Raw genomic sequence first — 13,305 nt, forward strand, 5'->3', positions numbered from 1 at the left:
ACCAAGGAGCCAGTTGAGATCTGCGCCGGGTCAGAGGCCGCAAAGGCACGACTCGGTCCAGTGCCGCGGCAGCGGCTGCTTCCCAAGCCGCCGCCTGATTTTCCGCCGAGTCGTGAACTAGATCCTCTGGATATGGCTCAAGCTCCGTCAGGAACCTCTCAGGGTCCATCAGGCGCCTGGGACGGAACCATCTACGCGGCCATCCCCTTTTGCGACCTTCTGACAAGCAACATCAGTGGGGGAAGTCGGATTCATTTAACGACCATGTAACTAATTTAACAAGGGCAATGATTCACTTAACAACTGCAGCATGAAAGGTCGTAAAATGGGGCAAAACTCACTTAACCAACATAAATTTTGGGCTCAGTTATGGTGGTCAGTCAAGGACCACCTGTACTCTAAATAGAGCTGTGAAGCCTACAACAGGGCTTTTCAACCAGTGGTACGGGTACCACCTGTGGTACATTGGCACCTGGCAGGTGGTACGCGACCATCCTAGAAAAGTAGCAGGGGAGGGGAATGAGCTGAACCGGTGGCAGCACCGCACAAGCCTGAGCGAGAGATGGCTGGAGCTGCAGGGCTGTCCGGGCTCAGCGGAAGCACCAGGATTAGCGCCAGGCTCCAGCTGGAGCTCAGCGCTGATCCTGGCGCTTCTGCTGAGCCCTGAAGAAGCACCAATCAGCTGGAAAGCAGCACTGATCCTGACGCTTCTGCTGAGCCCAGAAGAAGCGCCGATCATCTGGAATGTTGCAGCCTCTCCAGGATCTTGTGATTTACATACAGATGCTTGGCAACCGATTCATATTTATGACGGTCACAGTGTCCCAGGGTCATGTGAAGGGACCAAAACCTGCTGCAACCACCCAGCAGACGGGGGGAATAAAAACCAAACACCCCCCACCCCACCCCCACTGCCAATCCTCAACAGAAATGCTCACAACAATGGAAACCTCGGACAGGAGGAAGAGCGCGGGTGGGCAGGCAGGTGTCTTGCTCGGCTGTGGCTTGGGGGGGCACTTTTTTCAGTGCCATTGTAACTCCGAACAGTCACTAAGCGAACTGTTGTAAGTCGAGGACTACCTGTACTTTATCACTTTTTCCCTTTTTTTGGGGGGGGGGTCATCACGTTTTTGACACCTTGCTAGGTGACTCGTGGTACTCGGATGTTGCCATATCCTAAAAGTGGTACAATGGGTGAAAAGGTTGAAAAGCCCTGGCCTACAAGACTCTTGGCTGGGTCCCGGGTCTTTGCTGAGCCCTTAAGGTAGTTCTACTCTTGGTCCTGGGAGCAGGAAGAGACTTAGAATGGGGGATTCAGCCCCATTCTTGGAAAGCCCCCCCCCCCAATCCAGTTACCTCTCCTCAAGAGATGCACTGGGAGAATCTGCTGATTTTTTTTTCCTCCCAGAGCTTCCAGCTGGGTCCAGCCCATCTTAATAATAATAATAATAAAGTTGGAAGGGACCTTGGGGGTCATCTAGTCCAACCCCCTGCTCAGGCAGGAAACCCTATACCATTTCAGACAAATAGCTGTCTAGTCTCTTCTTAAAAACTTTCAGTATTGCAGCATTTACAGCTTTTGGAGGCAGGTTGTTCCACTGATTAATTGTTCTCACTGTCAGGAAATTTCTCCTTAGTTCTAGGTTGCTTCTCTCCTTGATTAGTTTCCATCCATTGCTTCCTGTCCTTCCTTCAGGCACTTTGGAGAACAGCTTGACTCCCTCTTCTTTGTGGCAGCCCCTGAGATATTGGAAGACTGCTATCATGTCCCCCCTCGTCCTTCTCTTCATTAAACTAGACATACCCAATTCTAGCAGCCGTTCCTTATATGCTTTAGCCTCCAGTCCCCTAATCATCTTTGTTGCTCTCCTCTGTACTCTTTCTAGAATCTCAACATCTTTTTTACATCGTGGTGACCAAAACTGAATGCAGTATTCCAGGTGTGGCCTTACCAAGGCATTGTAAAGTGGTATTAACACTTTACATGATCTTGATTCTATCCCTCTGTTAATGCAGCCTAGCACTGTGTGGGCTTCAAATTTCATCTTTCTTTTCTGCACCTCAAAACTGCTCCCTGAATTAAAAGCAATCCCAAATTAGACAATGTGAATGCAAAGGCTCGGTTGCATTGGAAAAAACAAAACAAAAAAACCCCATCAGCCGTGGTAGTGTCAATACAAAACCAAATATTTGTCTTGCTCAGCCTGAAGTATTCACCGGAATTCCTAAGCTGCGTAGAGAAACACAAAGAGGATATACTGAGTTAGAGAAATCTTACTTCCTCTTTCGTTTTTATTTATGTTGTCTTTGCAGTTAAGGTTGCATTCCTCTCCACGCTGACAAACCGGCCATCAACAGACACGTAGACATAAACAACATCTGGAGACAATCAACAAGCCCAAAAGGGTCCAAAACGCTTCCCCACCAGCAATCAACACCCGGATGAGCATAGATGAACACCAAGATTAGCATCAGATCAACAATCAGGACGTACACAATATCCCAATCTAGGAAGTGCCGAAGAAGTTACCAGTATACAATCAAGGAACCACCAGGAACATTTCCAACATTGATAGGGCAAGCCACTAGTACAGGGGTGTCAAACTCAATTTCATTGAGGGCCGCATCAGCATTGCGGTTGCCCTGGGGGGGGCGGGGTGTGTGTGGCCTACTGGGTGGGCATGGCCAGCTCTACATCGTTCTCGTCAAGGGTGCCCGTGGGGGCCTGGGCAGGAGTGGGACAGATCTGAGGGTCTCTGGCAGAAGGGGGTGGGACCGGGGCAAGCGCCAAGGCATGGTCCATTTCTTCATTCCTCACAAAGGGTGACATCTCCCCAGCATGCACCCAGAGGGTGGGGCCGATGCGGCAGGGGCTGGTTCCTCGCTGTTTCCAGGCGGCCTTGTGGAGCTAAGACTGAATGCGTTTCAGCATAGATGGCCACCACAAAATTGTACATTGGCTCCCGGCCGGCCTGGGCCAGGGCCAAGGCAGCGGGGCCCGTTCCCTCACTGTTTCCAGGATGGCTTCGCGGGCCACATGAAACCACTTTGCGGGCCGCATCCGGCCCCGGGGCCTTGTGTTTGACATGTCTGCACTAGTATATAAATTGAGAATAAGCCCCACTCTCTACTAGCACTGATGATGTTGCCTAGCTTGGTAATGAAACGTCAGCTCAGAGAGCACCAAGGACCCCTCACGTCAACCCTCCTCTCCCAACAGATCAGCCAAGGCCCTGGCACTTCCCTGAAATACAAAAAAAGATGTCTAATAGAAATTGTGTCAAACTAATCAAGAAAAGGACGAGGGGGGACATGATAGCAGTGTTCCAATATCTCAGGGGCTGCCACAAAGAAGAGGGAGTCAAGTATTCTCCAAAGTGCCTGAAGGCAGGACAAGAAGCAACGGATGGAAACTAACCAAGGAGAGAAGCAACCTAGAACTAAGGAGAAACTTCCTGACAGTTAGAACAATTAACCAGTGGAACAACCTGCCTCCAGAAGTGGTGAATGCTCCAACACTGGAGGTTTTTAAAAAGAGACTGGACATCCATTTGTCTAAAATGGTATAAGTTCTCCTGCCTGAGCAGGGGGCTGGACTAGGAGACCTCTAAGGTCCCTTCCAACGCTATTAATTCTGTTATACCAAATGCACGTCGGAAAGTCTCTTACAACTTTGGAAATAACAGCTTTAAATCTGAATGCTGCACCTCCACTTGCTTGGCTTATTCCAGTGTATTTTTTTTTTTTGCAATATTTATGGTGTAATCCACCCTAGCCGTGTCAGGCATCTCAAGGAAAGGTACCGATAACATTTAAAAGCTATTTTTAGACGCTAACGACGACGCCAGGCAAAACTCAGCAAATACCCAAAGGAGCAGATTAGAGCACAGAGGTCTGCTGCAGAGCTAATGCTTTCTGGGGTGCCAGGGGCCATGCAGATTAAAACGGGGTGAGTCTTTCATCAGCTGGCATCATTGGGGCACACAGCCTCCAGGGATGCAAATAAATAGGAAGCATTGTTGAAACTGTCCGCCCCCACCCCCTGCACATTTTCACATAATGTTACCGCTCCAAGTGAGTAAATGCAATGGGTCCAGGAGATCTGGAAGAGGTGCTCCATCAAACACAATTGAAAAATCAATAATAGTGGCCTATAAGTACATTGCAAAAACCTACTTGGACGTCGATTTAGCTAGCCATGCGGTAACTGAGGCCAAAATTTCCGTTGCTAAGCAAGGCGGTTATTGTGGGTTTTGCCCCATTTTACGACCTTTCTTGTCACGGCGGTTAAGGCAGGGGTCTCCAACCCCCCCGGTCCGTGGACCGGTACCAGGCTGCGGCATGCCAGCAGCCAGGCCACGCAAACAAGCAAAGCCCCATCCACGGGATGCAGGCAGCACACAAAACCACGCACTCTCCAGCCCGTTGAAAAACCTTTCTCCGTGGAACCGGTCCCTGGTGCGCAAAAGGGGATCACGTGACACACACCCCCAGGGACACTGCAACTGTTGTGTGAGTCAGTTGCCAAGCGTCTGAATTTTGATCATAGGATCACGGGGAGGCTGCAATGATTGTGTGAAAAACGGTCGTGAGTCAGTTCAATGCCGTTGTAACTTTGTACGGTCACTAAACAAACCGTTGTAAGTCGAGGACCACCTGAATAGTGCTTTGAATCACTCTCTATCCTGTGTACAGTATCTTCCTGAAGCTTTTGAACAGGCAGGAAGGAAGATAATTATGGAATGGAAGAGCTGCTGAGTCAGTTCGCTTCATGCCAAACCGCGATTTGGCTGTTTTGCGCCTTGCAAGTTTCTTTGTTATCGTAACCTAAAATAATTTCTGATTACTTCTGACATACATACACGTAGTCCTCAGCATACGACCACAATTGAGCCCAAAATTTATGATGCCAAGTGAGACATTTGTTAAGTGAGTTTTACGAATTTTTCTTGCCACAATTGTCAAGTGAGTCCCTGCAGCTGTTAACCACATACATTTGTTGTTAAGTGAAGCTGGCTTCCCCATTGACCTTGTTTGTCAGAAGGTCACAAAAGGGGATCAACATGACCCAGGGACGCTGCAACCGTCATAAATATGAGCCGGTCGCCAAGCGTCTGAATTTTGATCACGTGTCCGTGGGGATGGCTGCAACGGTCGTGTTAAAAACGGTCACAAGTCACTTTTTTCAGTGCCGTTGTAACTTCGAACGGTCATTAAACAAGCTGTTGTAAGCTGAGGACTACCTGTAAGAAAGACAGGATAAACATCTAATAAAGAAACATTCCGTTACAGTTCAAAAGAAAACTGCAATTTACAGACTGCGTAATCTGCAGATTTAAACAGCCAAAACCAGTTTCCAAAGAATTAGGAAGTTACAGCAGTCAGAGAGAAAAGGGGAGGCTGGTTCAAACAGTCACACTGGGCCACTGTTAGGCTGCCACAAAAGGATGTCACTATATCTTAGAAAGAAAAACAGGTCTCACATTGAAAGGAGGCGGGAGAAAATAAAAGATGGAAATAGAATTAATAATGTTGCAGATTCACTGTCTTATGGGGTTTTCAAATCACGTCAAGCTATTCTCCCAAGCACCTGAAGGCAGGACAAGAAACAATGGATTCAACCAGTCAAGGAGAGAAGCAACCTGGAATTAAGGAGAGGACAGTGAGGACAGTTAACCAGTGGAACAGCTTGCCACCAGATGTTGTGGGTGCTCCAACACTGGAAGTTTTTAAGAAGGGACGGGACAACCATTTGTATGGAATGGTATAGGGTCTCCTGCCTGAGCAGGGGGTTGGACTAGAAGACCTCCAAGGTCCCTTCCAACTCTGTTATTCTGTTTTCCTTCCTTCCTTCCTTCCTTCCTTCCTTCCTTCCTTCCTTCCTTCCTTCCTTCCCTCCCTCCCTCCCTCCCTCCTTTCTCATCATTGGAGGCTTTTAAGAAGAGATTTGATAGCCATTTGTCTGAAATGGCACAGGGTCTCCTGCTTGAGCAGGGGGTTGGACTAGAAGACCTCCAAGGTCTCTTCCAACGCTGTTATTCTGTTGATCTTCCTTCCTTCCTCCCTCCCTCCCTCCCTTCTCCATCACTGGAGGCTTTTAAGAAGAGATTTGATAGCCACTTGTCTGAAATGTTATAGGATCTCCTGCTTGAGCAGGGGGCTGGACTAGAATATTTCCAAGGTCCCTCCCAACTCTGTTATTCTGCTATTCCTTCCTTCCTTCCTTCCTTCCTTCCTTCCTTCCTTCCTTCCTTCCTTCCTTCCTTCCTTCTCCAACACTGTGACTGGACAGCCATCTGTCTGGAATATATAGAGTCTCCTGCCTGAGTAGAAGACCTCCAAGGTCCCTTCCAATCTGTTATTCTGTTATTTTGTATTGTCTATCATTCAGCTAGGTCAGGGGTAGGCAACCTTGGCTCTTTTATGACTCGTGGACTTCAACTCCCAGAATTCCTGAGCCAGCATGGCTCAGCTTGGAAACCTCTCCCTTTCCCCTCAGCATGGCTGGCTCAGGAATTCTGGGAGTTGAAGTCCACGAGTCATAAAAGAGCCAAGGTTGCCTACCCCTGAGCTAGGGTTTATATTCTTAAATGCTGTATGTACCCCCTGGGGCAGAACACAGGTCAGCTTTAAAGCTTGCAGACTTAGACTACGATTTATTCAAATCTGACGTACAATGAAATATGTGCGCCTGGGAAATAAAAGATGCCGAATTCTTGTTTGGATGGCAGACACTGACTTATTTCAAATATAACAAATAAATAAGGAAAATGTACACCTCATGCTAAGTTGGAATGTAGCACGTATGATGCAGATGAAGGGGCACTGGTGTGAAAAGGAGAACCAATTCTTCCCATCACTAACTACTACTGCTTTTTATTGGATTTATGTTGAGAAGCTATATTATTGTGGGGGTGCGTAAGACTTCCAAGGTCCCTGCCAGTTTGGTTAAGTCACCTTCTTCATCCAATATTGATTAACTCATGAGGTGCCATGAAGCTGGGGGTCAACATAGGGTGACAAGACAGCTAGCAAGGAATTAGATAGGCTCTAGCTCAGTGGTTCTCAACTTGTGGGTCGGGACCCCATTTGGGGTCGATCGACCATTTCACGGGGGTCGCCAAGCAAGGATGTCCGCCATTTTTTTTGTCCGCCATTTTCTTTCCCTTTTTCGGCGGGTGCCTTACCTCCCTTGGGCTGGGCCAGCTGGTGGTCGGCCTGCTCCATCTCTGCTGCTTGCCAGCTACGCCTCGGCCAGCACAGGGGGCGGAACCACGCATGCGCGGTGCTCCCGGGTAGGGAAAGTCGTCGACTTACAACCGGTTGGGTAGTCCTCGACCTACGACCGGTTTAGTCCTCGACTTACAACCGGTTTAGTCCTCGACTTACGATCGGTTGGGGTCGCGGCATTAAAAAGGTTGAGAACCACTGCTCTAGCTAAAAATGACAGGATCCTGGGCCTAGGTGCTGCACTGAACCGTGGCTCTGGGAACCCAACAATTCGATTAAGCTACTAAGAGAAATCTTATCTACCAAAAGCAGAGACGGGTCATTCAAAAGCATGCAAATGTTGCCTTGCAGTTAAGTCAGAGAAACTCTGCGCTCTTTCGAGAATCTTTTGCATGTCTGGCTGCTGAGCTGTGCCAAAAAAAGCCTGTGAGTCAACTCTGAGTCTTAATAATAAGAGTCATGCTTGGAAAAATGCAAACGATTTTTCAAACATCCAGTCTCCTCCCTCTTCTCATCTCCTTGGCAGAGCGGGCAAGAATTCAAAACACGTAAAACAGCAAGCATTTCTTCCCAACTGTTTAGAAGATGCCTCTCAAAGTCAGCTCGGTTCCATGTTCTAACAACTTAGGCCATTATTACAACAGCGTATCTGCTTCCTGAATATTTGAGCAATAATGATTACCCCTATGTAGGACAGACGGGGAGGTAGCCGACCGCCAGATTGGAAGAGCACAAGCGAGCGGTCAAAAACCCCAACTCATTGGTAGCTTCACATTGCAATGAACGGCGCACATTCAGTTTCGCAGCTAATAAGATTGTTGGCTGAGCAGGGACAAAAACAGCCAGGGAAATGATTGAAGCTGGGAAACGACTCCTTGTCAGTCAACAGGAGTGCTGATTTACCATCAGTTTATCAAGTACTTAGGAGGTGAGGGCTGGGCAGCACAAGCAAATGACAGCTAATGACTTAAAAGCCAGCCATCAATACCCCCAATCAACATCTAAAAAGCCACATACAACAAGTGCCCTATAAATATCACACACAGGACAGAACAGAACACGCTCAGCTAGAGAGAAGTTCCCTCAGGACGGGCTCCAACACGGTTCCTAAAGCTCGGAAGACAAAAAACCCCACTTCCAGTGACCGATCCAGATTGGATCCTGTAATATTATCCTGGGACACCTATATTCGCCTTCGTTCGTTAACACTCTACATGCTTAAGATGGACTGATATGTCATGTGGTCCTTGACGTACAATCATTCGTTTAGGACTGTTTGAAGTTACAACAGCCCTGAAAATTTTGGGCTCAGCTGAGACCAAAATTTATGTTGCTAACGGAGACAGTTGTTAAGTGGGTTTTCTCCCATTTTACAACCTTTCTTGCCACAGTTGCGAAGTGAATCACTGCAGTTGTTAGGTTTGTAACACGGTTGTTAAGTGGATCTGGCTTCCCCATTGACTGCTTGTCCGAAGGTCGCAAAAGGGGATCACCATGACCCTGGGACACTGTGACCATCGTAAATATGAGTCAGTTGCCAAGCTGACTGAATTTTGATCACATGATCACAGGGAGACTGCAAAGGTCATAAGTCATTTTTTTTCAGTGCCGTTATAACTTTGAACGGTCACTAAACAAACTGTTGTGAGTTGAAGACTACCTGCATTTGATTAGACAACTGCACACTCTAGATATCTGTTAATATTTTTTTTTCTGATGATGCTAAAAATGCCACCCTATCCTTTGAGACCGCAGCCTTCTATCCTTTACGTAGAGCTAAATGGCACCGGATTTACTCTAAATCAAAATGTAGAAGATTACAGTGGGAGTTGTTTTATACAATCTCACTTTGTTTTACATAGGCCTTCCCTGTAGGAGAAAACAAAATTATTGCCTGGCAAAGTCCAATTCATGTAGACAAAAATGTTGTAAAACACAGACACCTGTACCACAGCATACCTCACTCCCATTTTATATCAGTAATAAATGTAGATTTTCAGTTCTTGAAATAAAATGCCTGCGGAAGGCTGCACACTACCTAACATTGTATTTTATGAAACCCTAAAGCTCTTCCTTGTTAATTACACATAGATCAATGTCTCTCGCACAATTTCTACACCAGAACCGTCTAATTATTTCTCCGCATTAACCTTTCAAAAGCGAACTCTGAATCCTAAGTTAAGAACCGTTGCAAAATAGCATTGACAGATAGTCCCCGACTTACGACCACAGTTCAGCCCAAAATTTCTGTCGTTAAGCGAAACATTGGTTATTAAGTGAGTTTGGCTCCATTTTACGACCTTTCTTGCCACACCAATTAAGTCAGTCCCTGACAGTTGTTAAGTTAGTCACACCGTTGTGAAGTGAATCTGGCTTTCTCACTGACTTTGCTTGTCGCAAAAGGGATCAAGTGACCCTGGGACGCTGCAACCGTCATAAAAGTGAGTCAGTTGCCAAGCATCCGAATTTCATTCAGGTGACCGTGGGCATGCTGTAACAGTCGTAAGTGTGAGAAACGGTCATAAGTCACATTTCTCAGTGCCGCTGTAACTTTGAACGGTCAGTGAATGACTTGTTAAGCCGAGGACTACCCGTATAACAGGGTTGTGCCTTTTTGCGCTTATGAAAAGTAACACATTCCTAAAAAGGCAGAGGAAACAATGAGAGTGCATTGATTTTTCAGGACTGTCAGGTATATTTTGGCGTTACTGGAGGCGGGAGGCTAGAACACAATGGCTATTTCATAAAGTAAAACGAGGAGATATCCTGTTACGGTAATATGTTCGGCATTAGAATCTAATACGATATTATTGTTCAAGACAGATGTAATATCTCCTTTGAGACTGGTAGATAATGGAGACAAAACAGTTGTAGGGATTGCTAATTAGCCACAGAGGAAAAATAAAGAGACATCTGCTATTGGGGAGAACATCTATGAAAAGAAAAATCTAGAGTGGAGTAGGCAACCTTGGCTCTTTTATGACTCGTGGACTTCAACTCCCAGAATTCCTGAGCCAGCAACGCTGAGAGAAAAGAGAGAGTTTCCAAGCTGAGCCATGCTGGCTCAGGAATTCTGGGAGTTGAAGTCCATGAGTCATAAAAGAGCCAAGGTCGCCTACCTAGACAAAATATTAACATGGGGGGACAGCCTGTTGACACCAAAGGGTTGTGTTCCCCATTGTAACATATGGCTGTGAAATCTGGACCACTGAGAAAAAAACAAGTGTTGCCTCTGAATTGTGGGGCTTTGAGAACATTATACAGGCGGTCCTCAGGTAGTCCTCGCAACTGAGTCCAAAATTTCTGTTGCTAAACGAGACATTTTTAAAGTGAGTTTTGCCCCTTGCCACAGTTGTTAAGGGAATCACTGCAGTTTGTTAAATTAGTCACACGGTTGTTAAGTGAAGCTGGCTTCCCCCTTGGCCTTGCTTGTCAGAAGGTCGCAAAAGGGGATCACGTGACCCCGGGACACACTGCGACCGTCATAAATGTGAGTCTGTTGCCGAGCGTCTTAATTTTGATCCTTTAGGGGATGCTGTAATGGTCGTAAGTGTGAAAAAAACGATCGTAAGTCACTTTTTTCGGTGGTGTTGTAACTTCAAGCGGTCACTAAATGAACTATTGTAAGTTGAGGACTCCCTGTATTTTCTTTTTTTTCCCCCTTTTCTTTTGTGCTTTCAATTTTTTTTAATTTTTCTGTTGTCGGTATTAGCTTTTACATATATCACTGTAATGCTGAATTATTATTTAAAAAACAAAGAAAGACGGAGGCTAGAAAGTATTCTTTGGATAGCAAGAAAAGCCAACCAGCCAATATTAAATAAAGTACAACGAGGTTGCTCATTAGATGTCAGGTGGGAAAGACCAAATCTACACAGAAAGTGCCTGCTAGGAGTTACATAAGGGTCAAAGGAATTCAAGGGTGGTTCGACTTAGTCCACTTGTGACTATGTAGGGTTCTAGGCTGATTCCTCTCTTGACTCCGCCCCCAGTTCTGCAACTCCTCCTACACTGGAAGCCCTAACCGAAATCTGAAATATTTTGGCTGTGAAGTCAAGTGTCGCTGAAGAAGACCCTGATGCTTGGAAAAGAAAAAAAAACCCGAAGGCAATGGAAGAAGGAGCCAGATGGTGCAACCATCATAAATATGAATTGCCAAGCACCCAAATTTTGATCATCTGGCCACGGGGATGCTGCAATAGTCATAAGTGTGGAAAACAGTCATAAGTGCCGTTGTAACTTCAGTCACTAAATGAACTGTGGTAAGTCGAGGACTCCCTGTATTTTCTTATTTCCCCCTTTTTCCTTTGCACTTTCCAGTTTATATTTTATTTTTTTGTAGTCGGTATTAGCTTTTACGTATATCACTGTAATGCTGACTAAAATTATTGTTTAAAAAGCAGAGAAAGATGGAGGCACAAGGAGATGGAATCACAATCATAAAATGAACGAGCAATTTATCGATAAATCCTTCAAGATCCAGTTAGGCAAACTATAATATTTCCAATATATTTTCTTTGCCCCTTTTGGATAGCTGGCTAAATTTAATTTTCACTGCAACAGAGATAAGCAGCGGCCCCGCCTGCAGAGGTGAAGGAACATTACACTGAGGCATTCCCATTAATCCCTTCGATGGCCATCGCAAAAAGAAAAAAGAAAAAAAAGAAATAAAAAGCGAATTCTTGGAAATTGAATTCCTGTTCTCCAGATGTCACAGATGTAATACCCCAATTACACAAACCACGGCTAAGTGAAGCATGCCAGCAAATATGCAAAATAAACAGGTTAAGCAAGGAGCTGCAAAGTGCAGACTCAGCCGTTGATTTTCTGGGTGAGCGATAATTAGCACCGTGCGCAATAAACATTTACATCTCACATCAAAATGACTTTTTTTTAGAGCAAGTGTTAATAAAAGATATGCAAGCTGCAAACAAAAAACAAAAAACACACCAAGCTGTTGGAAAGCGCTGGCTATCAAATGCTTCTGGTTGTGTAGCCTGTCATTCTCTCACACACACACCCCATTCGCTCCACCCCGATGGAACATCTGGAAATTCAGGCCGGTGAAAACCTACCTAGATAAAGTGGTTGTGCTTCTTTGGAATTGCCGTTCACATCGTTACTGTAGTCGGCGATCTTGTAAACCTCCTGGTGATAATCTGGAATTTTCAAAAAGAAAAAGAAAAAAAGAAGTAAGAAAAGTAACTCAGAGTAAAGGATGTGGGTGGAAAATGAACACTCGGTGCACGATTGGATGCAGTATGTATTTCATAAGTTACGGATGCCTCTTCATTTTATTTTATTTATTGGTTTTCCAGTTTTACATTTGAGTATTTAGAAAGCAACGTGGTGATTGGGTTAATCAATAGTTCAATAGCAAAATCTTTAGTACATATCTCAGGTTACATCATCAAATATTTCATCTCTGTTTCCCTTAACATTTACTATATCGTGTTTAAGCTAGTAAATTTCTAATTATATCACTCAGTGAAAACTTCATTCTCACATTTATCAATACATTTTTGCTTATACATATCTTAATAGATCTTCATAAACAATCCATATCCTGTTATTAAGTTTTACCTAATTTTTAATTTTTAATTGCAATACTCCAATTTGATCTTTAATCTCCATAGTATGCAAATCGGCGGAGTCCGGAAAAACACACACACGGAAGCACATGCCGAACCTTAAAAATAAAAACACAGGTTGTCCTCAACTTACAACAATTCGCTTAGTGACCTTTCAAAATTACAAGGGCACTGAAAAAAGCGATCTATGACCCTTTTTCACACTTATGACCGCTGCAGTATCCTCACGGTTACGTGATCGAAATGCAGACGTTCGGCAACGGATTCGTAATTATGACAATCACAGTCACGTGATCCCCTTTTTGCGACCTCCTGACGAGCAAAGCCAATGGGGGGAAGCCAGATTCACCCAACAACCGGGTTACTAACTTATCAACTGCAGCGATTCACTTAACAACGGTGGCAAGAAAGGTCGCAAAACGGGGCAAAACTCACTTAAGAAATGTCTCGCTTAGCAAGAGAAATGTTGGGCTCAATTGTGGTC

General features: G+C 45.3%; 1 protein-coding gene across 1 annotated transcript in view; it reads right to left on the reverse strand.

The window, feature by feature from the left end:
• BEND7 (BEN domain containing 7) overlaps positions 1-12,384 on the reverse strand; it is a 45,279-nt gene extending 32,895 nt beyond the window's left edge. The window contains exon 1 of the mRNA XM_015826424.2: positions 12,306-12,384. The gene's annotated coding sequence lies outside the window, so the exon portion shown is untranslated. The remainder of the gene's footprint in view (positions 1-12,305) is intronic.
• Positions 12,385-13,305: the final 921 nt, after the last annotated feature.

This window comes from Protobothrops mucrosquamatus, unplaced genomic scaffold, assembly GCF_001527695.2.
Source record: "Protobothrops mucrosquamatus isolate PMUCROS unplaced genomic scaffold, P.Mucros_1.0 scaffold3128, whole genome shotgun sequence".
Classification (NCBI taxonomy): domain Eukaryota; kingdom Metazoa; phylum Chordata; class Lepidosauria; order Squamata; family Viperidae; genus Protobothrops; species Protobothrops mucrosquamatus.